Raw genomic sequence first — 16813 nt, forward strand, 5'->3', positions numbered from 1 at the left:
ACTACGTTCAGACCTGCTTTTCATCTCTGATCTTTCACCTTAGGTAAGCGTGCTTGTGGAACCCATACGGAGAGTCCCTCCTTCTTCTTTGCCTCCGCCCGCACGCCCGTACAGCTTAGCTTGGGACTAGCTCCCTTGGGTGAGGAGCTCGCTCTTTGCACCTACAGAGTCGCTATCGGTGAGGGCACAGCCAGACCTCCCGGCTTTCCCCTGGCTCAGGGTGCCCTCAAAACTTACCATAAATGATGAAGTAAAGGGTACTTCTATATAGTTCTATGCTAATATACATTTTTTTATTTTTAATTTGAAGTTCTAGTAAAAGGACTTTATTTAAATTGACCAACAAAATGCTTATAGAATCCTTCCTTCTTGAACAGTTTCCTTTAAAATGTTTTGTGATAGTAAGAGAAATCTGAGACCATGAGATATTCAGTGTTTCAAAGTCAAACAGATATTAGTGATTTTTCGCTTTCTGGAGCAATTTTCTGTCTAAACATGGATTTGATAATATGTAACATTTTGTAGGAAGATACTGATTTCTTTAATGTTTTCAAGAGAAAGCTATTGAAATACTTTATTTATGGTTGAAACGAGAATACAAGGAAGAAAACCGTAAGTCAAAACTGAACATCTGTCACTGTCAAAACGTCATAGTCAGTTGTTTCAGAGGTCCTAAAATAAAAATTGCAGAATTTGTCTTTTTTTTTACAGAAAGTGCTGTCATCTTATTTCTATTACAAATGAAATTTCAGAATATCTGTCTTTTCTTCCTAGGTCAGCATGATTTTCTTACTTCTTTTCTTCCTGACTTTTTACATGCTTTGGTTACTGAAACTGTTCTCATGGAGAATGTTGGACGAGGGCCTTTTGCATTTGATACAAAGCTCTTGGACCTTTGCTGATTTGAAGAACGACTCGATGCTTCCTTGTAGACCCAATTAGGGGAGTTAATCAAAGGCTCTCTAGGACAGCAATGTGAGTTCTGGGCATCTTTGAAAATCTTAGCTGAATTTCTAATCAAGCGTACAGACTGCTCTTAATTCTGCAGCGAGTGTTGCTCCATCCTAATCAAAACAGAAGGGCTGCTCCACAATGGTGCTCCCATCCATGGAACAGCACGTGCTGTTACTGTGGTCACAGCCAGCCTGGCCTAGGCTACAGATTTGGTCTGAGATCAGATGACTAGAAATAACTGCTATTTTTTTCCCATGGTCCAGATGCATTATCTTTTTAAAATGGTCTCTGTGTTGATTTGAGCTTTAAGAACATGGTCATATGACAGAGATTAAGGTTGTTAAGTATTTATTTACCAAGGATTTCTATTTTTAAAGAAGCTTACAACTCCATTATATATCTAAATATAAGAACTTGTAATGAATAGGCAGAGATTGAAAATTATGAAGCAGGCAGAAGCTCTAGATTCCAAACTATATTTCTGAGAAATTAGAATGTTTTATGAAATCTGAAGAGATCCTCCTGGAAATACTGTTTGTGAAACAGCACTGAGCAGTTCTGACTGCTCTGAAAGTGGAACAAAAGTTCTGATTCTTTGTGGTCCTCCTCTGAGAGGGCAGTTTGAAATGGATAACTAATGGCAAAAAAACTCTGCCCTAAACATAAGACTAAACTGCAGTAAGTGATGTGTACGTATCTGCACAAAAATCTAAACACATTAAAAAGAAAATTTATTGCATACTTTTTTTGTGCATCTAGAATATTGAGGCTAATGTGCTAAGAATGCCTGAAACACTAAAATAATTTAGGAGTTAAAAAAATAAAATCTGTGGAAGTAATACAAGCTGAACTATTTTCTTTTGATAATGTGACCTGGCATTGAAGAACAGTTAGCTGCTGCATGAGAATAATTTGCCTGCCTTTTGTTTGCAGATGATTCATTACTTCTGGTAATCATTACAGTTACAACACATTAATAACAGTAAAATTAATAACTAATGATAGTGTGATCTCAGTACCTCTGTTTGCAATTATCAGGGTCACTCAGTATGTCACAAGCCACATCAGCACTCAGTCCCCCTCCTGACACTGGGTCTGAGCATGCAGGCTAATAAACTGCTCCTGCACTGCTGTGTCTTTGCTTCCGTTGCTTGTTCTTTGGTCCACGCTGCTCTCAGAACTGCAGAACTGAGCAGTAAACCAGCTCAGGGGACAGAATCATGTTTAGAAATGTGGATTTTTTTTACTTGGTTCTCTTCAGACTTAATTGACTTGGCCTTTTTTTGGTAACTGTTGGGTCAGAAAAACCAGGAGGGTCTCTGGAATAGCTACAGGCAGCAGGTGGGCAAGACATTGTGATGGAAGCTGTGTATGCCTGCAATGTTGTTGGCAGAAATCGTGGTAGGAATGCAGAGAAAGTCAGTCAGGCAAAGGTCTTTAAAAAAACAAAATCCCCAAACTGTTAAGTGTTCTGGCTGTGATAAGATGTATATTCTTTCGAAGGTAGAAGTTTATTATCTCCCTTTAAAAGTTCCATTTGGTTGTTCCTAAGATTATGTCATTCAATTGTCTCTCTTCATCTTAGTGAAATAATATAGCTTTTTTAAACCTTTGTTGGAACTAGTATCTATCTTTTCAGGAAAACAGACCTATTTTATCCAGTGTCATAGAAACTGATGACAGATTGAATTTAGACCATAGCACAGTGGGAGTATTCTAAAGACAAATGGCTTAGTAAGACATTTATATTCTAAAAGCAATTTTTATGTATTATGGTTTATGTTATAAAAGGTCCTTGAGAGCAACACATTTTATTGTCAACAAATTAATATGCTACATACCTATGGAAATGAATGGTACAATAGCACAAGTCTAGAAACAGCTCAGACAGAATGATATTGATGTCCATGTGCAGGATGGCCAAGAAAAACTTGAGGAAGTGCATTGAACCTGGTATTTTCTCAGGTTCAAGGCTCCAAGGAAGTTAATAAACTTGGGTGTGAACACATTATCTACCTGTACAGAGTAACTGAAGAAATGAACATGGGCAAGGCATAGAAGACCATGGCTTTAAAATGAGTAATCATATGGGACAGCACTTTGTGACAGTGTTGGTGGTGTTAATTCAGGCTCTGTCATTACATGGTATTTGACACAGGCCAAATCACAGCCTCTTTGCCTTGATTTCACCGCAGAGCAATTAGATTACTGATTAATTTAATCTTTATTAATCCAGAAGATTACCAGAAGTGCGTGCTTCTGAGGAATAAAACATCCTGAAAGCATACTTACAAAGAAATTCCGGTGGCAACAAAAAGATGTAAAAATCAAAAGTAGCTATTTGTGGGGCATGCAGTTTTATTTCAAGATTGTTCTTCAGAGCAGTCCAAGGATGAACTCAGTAGAAAAAATACGGGGGGAGGAAAAATAGTACTTTTAATTGAAAAGGCCTTGGAGTGCTGTGGAATGAGACTTGCCCACAATTGCTTCACTTGGGGAAGGCTGATAAGAATTCAGTATCTAAATAATGATTAAAACACGCCTGATGGAAATTAAGAGGCATTCAATTCTGTGGCATTCCCATCAGGGTGCCTGGAAACATCTCCTGTGGAGCTGTCAGCCGTACCTTTGTTGGGCTGGGACAGTCAGACGTCACTCCGCCTCCCCCTGCTCCTGCCTCCAGCTCTGTTTTAATTTAAAAGTGTCAGGCCGGGGGGAATGCGTGATTTGGGACGGCGGCAGAACCCATGCAGCTCTGGAGCCACTCTCTCGAACCCATCCCAAGCGCTGCCGCCTATGTTTTGTTCCAGTGCCCGCTGCCACCCGCGCTCGCAGGGCAGTTTCGGGAGCGGGCGCTGGCCCGGGGGGCGCATCTCCCCGCGGGGCACGACCCTGCTTAGCGCTCCGGACCCCGCCAGAGCTTCGGCCAGGACCACGCTCCCGACCCACCCGCGACGGGGAGCCGATGCCTTCTCCTCCGGCTTCCGTGCCCGCCCCCGGGGCGCCCTCACAGCGCGCCCACCGCTGCCACCCGGCCCCGCCGCCGCCGCCCGCCCTCGGAGCGGGCGGGCCCCGCCCATTGGGGAGCGGGGCGCGCGCACGGTCCGCTCTGCCGCGCTATTGGCTGGCGTGACCGCGCTGCGCGCTGCGGTTGGCTGCGGCCGCCGCCAGGCAGCGGTGGGGCCGGGCGGTGCCCGCCCGCCGCCGCCGCTCCCGGCGGGAGGGTGAGTTTGAGTCGCGGCCGCGGCGGAGCCGCCGGGCGGCAGGGTGAGTTCGATTCCCGACCGCTCCCGCGGGGACAACTTTTTTTCCCGCGCGGGGCTGACGCATCCCGACGGGGCGGCCGTGGCCGTCGGGGAACTCGCGGCCGACTGAGCGGAGACCCTCTGGCTCCGGGTCCCGCGCCCCACCCTGGGGCAGCCGGCGGCGCGCGGCTGGAGCGGCCGTGACTCGCCGGGGCGGCGGTGGGTGAAGGGCGCGGGGAGGGAGGCCGGGAGGGGGCGGCGGAGTTGCCGGGGGCAGGGCGGGTCCTTGTCCCTGGTGCGGGGCTGTGGGGCGCCGCTCCGGTACCGGCTGCGATCTTCCCCCCCTTCCCGAGGGTCCTCCCGGGGCCCCGCCGGCATCCCGGCCGTGTCTGGCCGCCCGCTCGCCGCGCACCGCCCGCGCACGGTCCGGCTCCGGCAGGGCAGAGCGGGCAAGCGGCGGCATCGCCGGGGCGTCTGGGGCCGGCGAGGCAGCGGCGCCTTCTGCCGCCGGGAGAAGGCGGCCGGGGCTGCGGGAGAGACAAAGGAGCTGCTCCCGCGGTGTCCCCGGAGCAGGGCAGGCAGCGCGGTGCCTAGCAGCGGGCTTCCCGGCTCCACTGCAGACCTTCGTGGGGAGGTTTGGGGCAGGGTTCGGCGGCGTGCTGTGAAACGCCTTCATCCTAACCCGTCCTGTGGGCACGTTTGGTGCTCTCCTCGGCGCGGGGAGTTGGGTGCCCGCCGCGGGGATGCGGGAGGTGGCAGCAACAGTTAGAACCGCGGAGTTGGCGGCTCCCGAGCCAGCCGCAGGCTGCAGGGCTTGTGCCTCCGTGGGCTTCGTGATTTCACGTGGCGCACATTAAATTGAAGTGACCTTCTATGTGCTTTCTGTTTCAAAGGTGACGATGAAAGCAGAGATAGTGCCCCTGGACTTGTCTTGTCCCATGTAATCCCGACAGCCGTCATGTTTGTTTCCCGTACAATTGAATTCCAGCTCTATGCCGAAAAAGCTCCCGAGCCTTAGGTTCACAGGGGGAAGGTTTGTGTACTTGAGGATTATGAAGGCTTGCTAGTATCGACCTTTCAGAAGTTTTAGCGTACACTGCCAGTGCGTGAGGAGATGACTGTAGAAGAACAGAGTATGAAAGTTTCTGTTACACGATTGGGGTTAGGGTTGTTAGCTGCAAATTCAGATTTAGTGACTTTTTTTTAAGGCAACTTGAGTAAATTGCACTGCAAAGAGGCAAAAATCAGTATTATGAAGCAAAGTGTAGAGTGATGGCTGCATTTCATGGCATTTAAAAGGCTTTTCTGCAGTTTTTCCCTCCAATAATGGACTTGGACGCTACAGTGTTTTTTCAGAAGTTTGTGCTTTCCACAATGTCTTTGAAAGGTTTTAGTTAGAAGGGACCTTAAAGATCATACAGTTTCACCCCTCCAAGGGTGATTTACTTTTATTCCCTCCACATTTCAACAAGTTCTTTTGTTACAAGAAGTAAGTAGTGTTGTATGATGTGGTCAAATTCATTTGCAATCTATTGGAGTTTCATCAGTGAAATAGTTTTGGTAAAAGTAATACACTTTGAAGTTGAATTTTAGATCCTTCTGGCAGTGTTTTTGGATGTATTTTTTCCTCCATAGTAGGAAAAAAAAGTAAAAATGCAAATTTTGAAATACAGAACCCATCTGCTTCTCTTCTGTGTAATCTCTTTCTGAGGCAAGGCACTTCTTGTTGGCCTTTTATCAGAGGGATGATAATTTTGAGGAAGTTCAGTACTACTTGGGATAATTTATTAACTGTAACAATTCACTTCCTTGCAGCGGTGAGCTGTTTTAAAGGGACATATTAAATTTAATCAGAAAGCTTCTTCCAAGGAGAAAGGCTGTCAGGGACAGAATCATGTTGAAATTCTGCTGTAGTCTCCTGAATGGGCGGGTTTGCTTTCACTTGAGAGTCCATGGGAGACAAGTTCTCAGGCATAGCTGGGTAGTTAAGTCACTTGGATTCTAATTTGGTGAGGACTTGTATCACAAACATGTGTGTGAGATATTGCAAGGCTGGGCACTACAAGTGGTATGTGTCATCTGTGTTTTACTTAGCACAGTGGGGCTGACTCTAAGCTGGGAGAAGAGCCTGTTGGCTGATGCATGTGGCTGGGTCAAACCTAGTAGTAAGTCACTGAGTTCAAGTCTGTTTCATAGTACACATTCCTCTAAAACCCCAGTATCTTGAACCATCTGCATGTTCATGTCAGGAAATTACTTGTCGTCAAAGTGAACCTTAAATTAAATGTTAGGTTGTCTTCGTAATGTGTTACTGACTTCAATGCATGCAATGTGAAAATGACCTTTTCATTCTTGAGGTTTAAATTTTTAGTTATCAAATGTTGGCTAATGTCTGGTTATTTTAATTAGAAAATAAATATATATTTCATGGCCTGATATAACACCGTGTTTTTTGAGGTTGTATGGAAAATGCACAGTTTGCAAAATCTGCATGATTTCTTAGAGAAAAGTCGCAGTTCCCAGACTTTCCTTTGGGACTAAGAGCTGGTGGAGTATTTGAGGCTTTCAGATGAGGCATAAATGTTTATGTTGATGAGAATATTAAAATGCAGTAGCTCTTGGGCTCCTAACAAAGATCACCTGTGCACTCAGCAAACATACAAAGCCTCTATTGGGAAGAGCTTAGACTTAAATCCTTTAGGTGAATTGCCAGGCCAGGTTTCATTCCCAGCCCTTCCCTTTGACAAATGTGCTCTCTGCATAACCTGGCATGCTTGCTCTCTCGCAAATGGAAGATTGGGTACAAAGTTTATGCTTAGGTCTCTCATGGGACTGTGCAGGTAGTTTTGTTGGCAGAAGTGGAGGTTACACCTGTGAATCACTGCATTGCGTGTGTTACTTCAGTGTTACCAAGCAGTCAGTCTTCCAGGAGCAACGTGCATGAAATTTAAGCAGGAGATCTGATCTTGCTGTATAGGAAATGAAAACCCTGACACTGTGACCTTCCTTGTGTGCATACTCTTGTTCTCCTTGAAGTTAAGAGAACTAGAGTCCAAACTGCATATGCTTCAAAGTGCAAAACTGAAGACTGCCCATCTGTAATTATCTTCTCAGGTTAGATAGTTTGACTGGAGTGACTCTGTCTAATCTCTGAGACTTCCATGGGATTATGAAAATACAGCATGCTTAAAACCTGCAGTTCATGGGCAGCGTCTTTCAGTGTGTTGGTACCTACTTGGTAGGATGTACTTGAGTTTGTTGGTTTACTGGAATTTTGTAGTTTCCCTGCTTAGGAGAATTACAGCTTTTGTTTTGTTTGTGCTGTTCTGTTTAATTGTGCAAGTGTGTGTGTATATATATATATATATATACACATAAAAGACCACTTAAATTAGAATTGTAGGCATGAGATCTTTTCTTTCAATCTGTGTTTTCTTTCTGTTCCAGGAAAAGTAGCCCTTTTGGCATTGGCTGTCCTCAGTTGCTAGAATTGAAATGGTGATGTATGAAATGCACATTTGGAAGGGGAGAATATGTTGGAATTAAAGCATTTTTTTATTAGCATCAGTTATTTAGAAACTTAAATTGGATTAGTTTATTTGAAATGCTTTGTGAGATAATCTTGGAAGGCAGCAACAAGGTGTCAGGATAAGGACAGAACTCTGTGTCAGTGTTGTTGAAAACAAGGAGTACTAAAGTATGAAAATGTTTTTAGTGTGTAGCAACTGCATATTGCTGCTGAGCTGTGTTTAAAGCTGCTGCTCAAGCTCTGCATGCCATTAAAATGTTTATTCCTGCAATGACCAGACTCTTTCCTCTACTCTACAACTTGTAAGTGTATGCACACACTTTTTAGATGAAGTACTTCTGCATGAACTTGAGATTTTCTCTATAAATAACTGACACTTGAATTATTTAGTTACTTGAAAACATTTGAAATTTAAAAAGTTTTCCACAAGGCTGACAGGTGAAATGCTTCTGCATTTGTTCTTTCTGTAGATCAGATTTCGATCAGAATTTGTGTTGAAACTTCACTTGCTTGAAAACTCAAATACTCTTGAATTAAATATTAAAAAAAACCCCAAACACCAAACCTACATCTGAAAGATCTAACAACTGTAATAGTTTTCAGTTTATAGCATTTCTAAATTAGTGCTGGATATGAGGTATTTTCTTGTACTTCTGGTGAAACTGTTTTGAAGCCTTTGCCCTAATCAGGACCATGTTCAAGAGGAGCAGAATAAAAATAGCATCTTGGCCGAGTCTGTGAGGGCAACTGTTATTTATGGCAATTTCTTTAGTAACATCCCCACATGAACTTACATGCTTTGCTAACAACTGGAAAGATAGTGAATGAAAGCAGTATGACTTACGGCCAAGTGAGTCCTGAAATTGTCTGAATGTGACCCTGTTTTGTCCTGTAGTGCCAGAAAGGAGAGGATGTTGGTGTAGTTGTTTGTGTGATGAATTAAGGGTTCTGTTTGGAAGGCTTCAGTGTAACTTACAAATGGTATACAAATGTAAAACAGACGGGTTCAATAAACAGTTGTTATTAGGAGCATTATTTATTAGAACTGGAATCAATAAAGGACATGGAATTTGGACACATATTTAATTATCATCACTCTTGTATACAGAGAATGCCATGCAAAGTGAGGGCATGCATGAAACACTTCTTAATTTATAAATGACCAGCAATGCTGAAGAATCATCTGATTGTTGAGATGAAGTCTTGGAAATGGGTTATCTCTTCAAAACAGATGTATGTTTTTGTTTTTCCATCTCTAACCTCTGATTATATGAAATGCTGTGTAGCAACCAAAGCATAGTGAAGAAATTTAGGTAAAAGTAGTGCTAGTAAAACGTGCTTATTGCTGATGCAAAAGTTGCTAAGTACCTGTTTTCCATCCTGATTGGCACAAGAGCTCTCATTCTAAACTTTGTGCCAAAAAAAAAAAGTATATTTGGGTCACTTTTGATAGCTATTAAAGACAGCTTTCTTAGGCTATCTTATCTTTTACCTTTACATTTTCTTACTTCCCTCTATTTGGAAGCTAAGCTTTATTTAAAAATAGCATAGCATGCTCTGAAACTGCACTGGGTACTAATTAACACACTTCAGTGCTTAAAGCCATGCTGTCTCCTAAGGTTTCCTGCTGTTTGCACTGGATAAATATTTATGCTTCAGCAAGGCATTAATTTCAACCTGACGAACAGTGCATACAACTTTAATATTTTGCTAATACTAAACATCGTGATTCACTACTTTTGCTATATTTTATTGCAGTTCATTTTTTTAGGAAGGGGGGCAGAATCCCGTTACACTTTAAATATGTGGTAGAGAATTATATCTAATACTCAAAAATTAAGCTGTCTAGTAGTCTGAGTATTGTACAGGAGCTAGTGCTGGGTAATATAAGGTCTCCATGAGCATCTGGTTAATGGACAAGGCTGTACTATGTCACTGTGATTTGTTTTCAAGCAGTTGAATCCTGTTCTCATAAGTAACAGCAATTATTTTCTATTTTTAATTCTTTTCACTCCTTTAATACTATTTGCTATATTAAAGGAGATGACTGGAATATGTGTAAAAGCGTTAAGTTGACCTAGTAAATTTAAAAAAATTGCATTTGACAGGTTTTTAACGCCAGCCACCTTCTCTGTCAGGATACTGTGAATATTTTCACTCTGCTGTGTAAGACACATCAGGTATGCTACAGTAACATCTCTACCTGAGGAAGTAGACTAAAGGATCTTCAGGTATAAAAATAATTTTTTTTTCCCCCTGGTTAATACTCCTTTGCAGTATTTGCTGGCTGAAGGAAATTGTGTTTCTTCCAGATTTGAAGTAGGTAGACAGCAGCATCATGTATTCTGTGATGAAGGGGAGAAAAGTGTAATCAAAGTGTGGGAAGGAGCAGTGTTTGGGAGTTCCTTAGCTCTTGGTACTTGTGCTAAAGCAACAATTTTATGTTCCTTACAGTCAATTTAGACTCGATTTGCCAGTGAAATGCTGAGTATTATCGTACGGTTTGTGGTTAGTAGCACATCTGGTTAAACCAATTACTATATACTCAGTTAAAAGAATATATTTCTTATTGACTTTGTTTAGGATGTGCTGAAAGACCTGCCTGCTTCATGTCACATGCTGCAGACGTGCTACTGTTTTTACTCAGTTATAGCTTTTAGGCTCAATAAGCTGCAGTCTTTCCGCTCACATCTCTCATGTTCCTAATTATATTGACTCTGTATGTCAGGTCTAGAAAGACTAATAGGCTCCTGCATTTTTTCCCCTGCTTTGAACTAAATTCCCAATGCAGCAGCCAAAGGAGCAGGTGAGAGACTTGACAGTAATTCTGCACATCTGCTTACACATGCATCTGTAGCTTTGTGAGTGCTGGTATAATATTTACCAATTTCTGCCTGTCTTAAGAGAATGTGATTTATATTTGATTGTAAAGCTGAGGAAAAAAATCTGAGTTTCTTTACCCCCCTTCCTGTTTTCTCAGCAGCATAATGTGTCAGTACTGTAAATGAGGGGTATTTTTGCAACAGTTGTGTTGTGATGAGACACTTCAGACAATCAAATTTGTTCTGTTACTCAGTGAAACACAACAAAGGAAACATCTGTTCTGCGAAGTCTGCAATGATACAGCTTGAAGTAACAGGATTCTGTTGTCTCAGCTGGAATTGGTTGAAGTTTTGTTGAATTTTCAGTAATGTGTACAAATATAGCAGAACTCTTCCAGCACTTCTGCATCATGCTAGGGATTGGCTGAGTAAATTTGCAGTCTCTGCTACTTCGTTCGCTGCCTTACTGACTTTAGTTTTGTATATGTATTTTCAATATTATTCTCTTTGTTCTTAGGCTAAAATGTAAGAGTCTCTAAAGCATTTGCATTGGTTACCAAGGGTTTTTACTAGAATTGAGTGGTTATATGTGCAGTGATATTTTCTCCCAGACTGTTAGTGGCAAACTGTAGCTGCACAGGGAAAAATGATAATGATTTTCCACCCAAAACAACATAATCAGAGGAGATCTCTAAACTGTGAAGTTGCCTTGCATACATGATGCACACATTCATTCATTCCTTAAGAAAGTAATGGAAATCTTTGGTTCATTCCTATTTTAGTGGTATTCAGAAGTGGCTTAGAGATTTTGTCCTGTTTTGATAAAGAAGTGGATGCTAGTTCACCTACGCTCACAAAGCTGCAGCAATCCAGTGAAACAGTGGCAGGGACTAATTTAACCATTTACAGCTGCTTCTTGGTGTGGTAGAGTAAAAGTCCTGTATAAATTCAGTAGGAGTAGGATGTGGATACACTTGATGTCATGGGAAGAAGGAAACCTAGATGAACGTCCTGCTTGTACAGTAAATAGAGGATCGGACAAAAGTGGGAATAGGAAGTTAACTGAGTGATGAAGCAGGAACCAAGTGATGCCACACTTACCCTTGAAGAAGTTCTTTAAATGCGTCTATTGATGTTAAATGATGGGTGCGTGATCTTTTTGTTCTGTGCAATCAACCCCCACCCCTCAAATGTGATATTCTTTGAAAAGTGGCCATCCACTTAGATTATATTTGTTTTTTTCCTCCAGTGTGATGGGGGTTGCTTTGCTCTTGGTTCATTGCAACACTTCTTTCATAAGCTTATGACAGTTTTTACAAGCAGAACATGTTGTGTCCAAGGGTTGTTAGGCTGTTTTGGTGTCCTTCGGCTCTGGTTCATCTGAGTCCACTGCGCCCCAAATACAAGTGCAATCAATGACCAGTTTCCATGTATTGGCACAACTGTGTGCCATTCAAGTGGCTTCTTAGTTGCCTCTCGTAAGCACAATACACTCAATCAAGTTCCCAAGTTCACAAACTCGAGATTATTGTAGAAACAAATTTTGACCACTTTGTAGTTAGGCTATAGAAATATTTTCCTGGATGTAAATCATTAATTCTGTGCTCTAAGCCAGGACTCTGAATTGATAATTAATTATAGAAACACCGCTCACTTCTAGCACTACAAGATATGTAGGTCTCAAAGAATACTCTTAAAAGTCAGACCTGTCTTGAGCAGAAGACATTGTGTGATTTAATGAGAATGCAGATAAACAGGAAAAGAAGATGAATGTATGCTCTGTTATTTTTAATCTTAAACTGTGTTCTGCTACCCAAGTGATAACAATACAAATTCCTTAGAAACTTTCTGTTGTTGTGGCTTTGGAGTAATGGCAGACTATTTGGTACTATACCCTGGTCTGAACTCAGAGAGTCCTTCCAGAACCTGTATACTTTGAGTTTTATTAGCGTTCTTGGAGTAATTAATATTCTGAGCTTTAAATGCTTTCATAAAATGGGAACTTTTTGTTTTAAAAGCTTTTTCATCTAACATGAATTCAATCTAAATTAATACATCTCTTAACATAAGACAATTATAATCCTTTTCTGCTTTGACACTATTACGCTTTTGGGATTTGACTTTTTTTTTTTAAATTACAATGCAGAGCAAGGCACACATACTAGTAAATTGTCTTGTGACTCAGTTGCATATATTTTGTCTGTGCTACAGCGTTTATATGTGACAATAGAGCATTTAATGTATTGGATGTATCTTCTGAATGAGACAGAAGCGTGGGTCTGCTCTTCTTAAAAATTTTAGTTGAGAAGTCATGTTTTTCTGTAGCTTGTAAAGTATGTAAAAACCCACAAAATTGTTCTTAGTTGCTCTGAAATGTTTTTCAAATGAGTGTGTCCAGTCTTGTGAGTATATGTGGATGGGCTGTTATGGGGGTGGGGGAAAGGGAAGGGATGAGGAAGAATAAGAGAACTGTCATGAAGAGATAAAGCATATTTTTCTTGAAACTGTTTAACACAGCTAAATACATGCATTACATGCATATATTGATGGATAATTTTAATTCTCTAATTTAACAGGGAGCAGTTATCAACCACTAAACCTAAGTCCTAAGGTTATTTGCAGTATTGATGCACCCCTCTTCTGGAAAACACACCTTTGTATGTTTTTTTTTTTTTTCTGTGAAAATGAGCTACTAAAACACCTGTCAGTAGACTACCATAAACCTCTTCTTGCTATAAAATCTGGGATGTATTCCTAATAGCAAGGTTCCTACTTTTCTCTCATGGTCTTTGTGGAAATGGTAGAATGGTATATGGAGATAATATTTTGCAGATAGAAAGCTATCAGGAATGATGGAGATAATATTTTTCAGATAGAAAGCCATCAGGAATGCTAATGCTGCTGCATTGGTAGGGTTAGGGTGATGGGATATGTCATAGCACTCATTTAAAATAAAGGTTCTGGAGTCAAAATCAAACCTTTCCATTGCAGTTGTATTTGATCATGTCTGATATTATGCTATGTTGTAGATCTACCCTAGGTAGCCCAGTGCGGTGACACAGCTGATCTGGAGAAGCCAATGGGAGCCCTGGGGAGAGTTCTCTTTTCTTTATGAAGGGCTGGGTGCCCTGGAACGGATTTGGCCTGAAAGCAGGGCCTGCACTTTATCAAATAAGGCTGTCCTGGCATAGGAATGGTATTCCCCAATTTAGCATTCCCACCGAAACCTTCCAAACCACAGCATCTCTGTCAGTCCCCCTTTTCCCTGCCCCCTCCCCTGCGTAAGGATGGAGAGGAGAATTAGGGGCACAAAAAGTAAAGATTATAGGTTGAAATAAGAACAATTTACTGGAAACAGCAGTGGAATAAGAAAGCAAACAGTAACAGCTACACTATCAATAACAAAGTGTACAAAATAGGCAAACACCGCTCACCATGCAGAACTGGCTAACCCAGTGCTTCCCCGAAGTGATGAGGTGGTACAGAATAGCCTCTGGGTCCTGGCCATGCCCCTCTTGGCTACTGCAAAAATTAACCCCATCCTGGCCTGAACCTGACATAAATAACTTCTGAAGCACCTGTGACTTCTGCAGCCCAGTTCTCAGTTTGTGGAGTTCCTCACGTTTTTTGGAGGCAGAAGGAAGATTCAGTTGAAATGGAAGTCCCAAGAGCTGCTGCAAAACGTCTTCCTCGTGTGGCTTGTGTAGTATTTTCTACAGTCAGTGTCTGGCTTGCAGGTAGACATCTCTGCTTTCCAAACCAAAAGAGGTGCAGATACCTACAGCAGGGTTGGAAATAGGCAGTGTCTCCTAAAATCTCATTCTCAGCCAGCAGAGTTGGGATGTTTTGGTCAAAAGTCTTGTATTCTTAATGTTGCTGCTAAAGAGTACGTGAAGAGTCTCTCAGACTCCTGCCCCTGCTTTGTCAGCTGAGTGTTTTTCCTTCTGATAGGTCCCTGTTAAACTACTTGCCAGATGAATGCTTCTGGACTTGTATTAGCTGAAACTATGTGCTGTAATGGTAGAAGGCGTTGTAATTGTGTCTTTTACAGTTCATACTCAGAGATGAAGTACAGCCCCTGCTCAGTTCTCCACATGCTTTTTAGTCATACTCAAGCTATTGTGCAGCATCTGCCTGTGCATGCTTTACACTGAGTGTCTTTCAGCAGCTGAATTACACAACATCTTTCTTTTCATATGTGACTGACTGTTCTGAACAAACTCTAACTTGAGATGGCTTGCAATTTTCATTTAGAAATCATAACTTGGTTTTTAAAATTAGCTTGCAGCAAATCGACTTCACAAATAGTTAAAGTGAATAACTGCCTGTAAAAGGTAATGCTGTGGTAGCATTGAAGGTTGAGAAGGCAAGGAACTACATGTCACAGCACTGCTTATTAAATAATGCTCCATGCTTTTGAAAAGACCATTGGTTGGTTCAAGACTTACATGCAATACTAAAATTAAAGCTGCAACACAATTATTCTCTCTAAAGCTTATTATATTTCACTGTTTTAAATTTGCCTTTGGGTTTTGAGAAAGCTTCCTGACTTCATCGGGATGTAGTGTACTTTGGGCTTAGGGAACGAAGGTACAAAAGAACAGTAAGTTTGTTTGGGGTTCTGTACAGAGTGTTCCTTGCAAGTGGTGAACTTGTGCAGCACTGCTGTCTGTTACAGAAGTGATAAGAGCACTGTGTCGTGTTACTGTGGAATTGCCAATGCACTGATGTTCTCAACACAAGTTATGGAAGTCTTGATACATAGAAAACAGACAAAATTTCTAAAGCTTTCTAGTTCATTCATTTGGTTAAACTTGTGCTTGTACTCATTTTAATGTTACTTAATTTAAATTCTCTTTCTTTATGATGCATATAGTTATTATCTTGATTTTTCTTTGTATGTGTTGAACAGTTAACTATATTAATCCAGAATAAGCAAGGACTTAAATTAAGACAAGATTTTTCAATTATGTGTGTTTTATTCTATCTAAGATTATGCTGTTTATATCTGTTCTTTCTTAAAGAGTCAATAAGATGTAAACAGTAATGTGCATGAAGTAAAAGAGGAAGCAAGTATATTTTAGGTCCTAAGAAAAACTGCTTTGAAAGTAATAGCTCTTACTTTATTTCCCTGTAATGAAACTATTGATATATTACGGGTGATAGAAAAGCTAACATTTGAGGATATACTCCAGATTAAATAGCTTGAAAGAGTAGGGATTCTGCATGCCAGAGAATGGGGTGTAAGCTGACTGGACTAAGTTGTCTTACAGGTGGTCAGTTTTGACTGACTATGGTTATCAATATGCAGATGTACTTAGAGTGTGCTTTGGTGCAGTAGGCAACAGGGAAGAAATAGTAAAATAGGATTAAAAAAGGCAGCAAGGAGGAAGTAGTTAAGGAAGATGAAAAAATAAGATTCAAGTGGAAGTTATTTTCTCTCACTTCATTTTGGCACTGTACTGTTAGGGCTGCTTTTGTCCTGCTTAAACAAAATAGATCTGATTTACTATGGCTTGTATAAATTCAAGTGAATATATCAATGATTGTAGTCTCATATCTCTGTCCTGGTGACTTGTTTTGCTGGCATGAGTCATTTGGTTGTCTTGGGAGAGATTTCCCCTTGGTAGTAAAGGGTAAATACAAGGTTAGTTGAGCACAAATGTGGTTTGTAATTGATTGCTAATCTGAAATTAAGCAAATAAATTTGCCAGGAGTCAAAGACCAGGATTAAAAACTTCAAAAGCCTGTGCTATTGGGAATCTTACCTTCTGCTTGAGACTTTTTAGAAAGCTTTCCTCATGAATGTTTTGGGTCATGTGTGCCCATGTGACTATTTGCCAGCATTGTAAATGGCCTTGCAACCTCATGACTTCAGCCATAGGTGGTTTGTTGTTTTTTATTTTTCCCCCTCTTGACAGAATTCAAAGGTTATAGAAGACTGGGTTATACTCTGATATGTGAAGTATTTGATGCTTTACAGCCCAGAAACCTCCACGCAGTATTCTGTGGTACTGGATACTTTGCAGAAGAGACAACTGCATTTAAGACAGTTATTTATAGTTTCTGTATGGTCTAGTTGATATATGCTTGCTTTCTATAGACTATGTTTTTCCTTAATTGCTGGCATCAAAACTGAATTGAGGTCTCTCATCTGTGGCTGAATATTAGTAGATCTTTTCAAAAAAACTGTAATGGCTATCATTCAGAAGGACTTCTCTATTTGATGGGCAAGTATATCACTTCGTCGTATTCCAAGTGGA

At 41.2% G+C, this 16813-nt stretch overlaps 1 protein-coding gene across 5 annotated transcripts in view; it reads left to right on the plus strand.

The window, feature by feature from the left end:
* The first annotated feature begins 4143 nt into the window (after positions 1 to 4143).
* FAM126A (family with sequence similarity 126 member A) overlaps positions 4144 to 16813 on the plus strand; it is a 47766-nt gene continuing 35096 nt past the window's right edge. For 3 of the 5 annotated variants that reach the window (XM_048303496.1, XM_048303537.1, XM_048303526.1), the window contains exon 1: positions 4144 to 4221. The gene's annotated coding sequence lies outside the window, so the exon portion shown is untranslated. Of the gene's footprint in view, positions 4222 to 4395; positions 4419 to 9857; positions 9960 to 16813 lie in introns of those variants that run through there. The other 2 variants (XM_048303517.1, XM_048303507.1) reach the window with 2 other exon arrangements.

The sequence above is a fragment of the Corvus hawaiiensis genome, chromosome 1 (genome assembly GCF_020740725.1).
Source record: "Corvus hawaiiensis isolate bCorHaw1 chromosome 1, bCorHaw1.pri.cur, whole genome shotgun sequence".
NCBI lineage: Eukaryota > Metazoa > Chordata > Aves > Passeriformes > Corvidae > Corvus > Corvus hawaiiensis.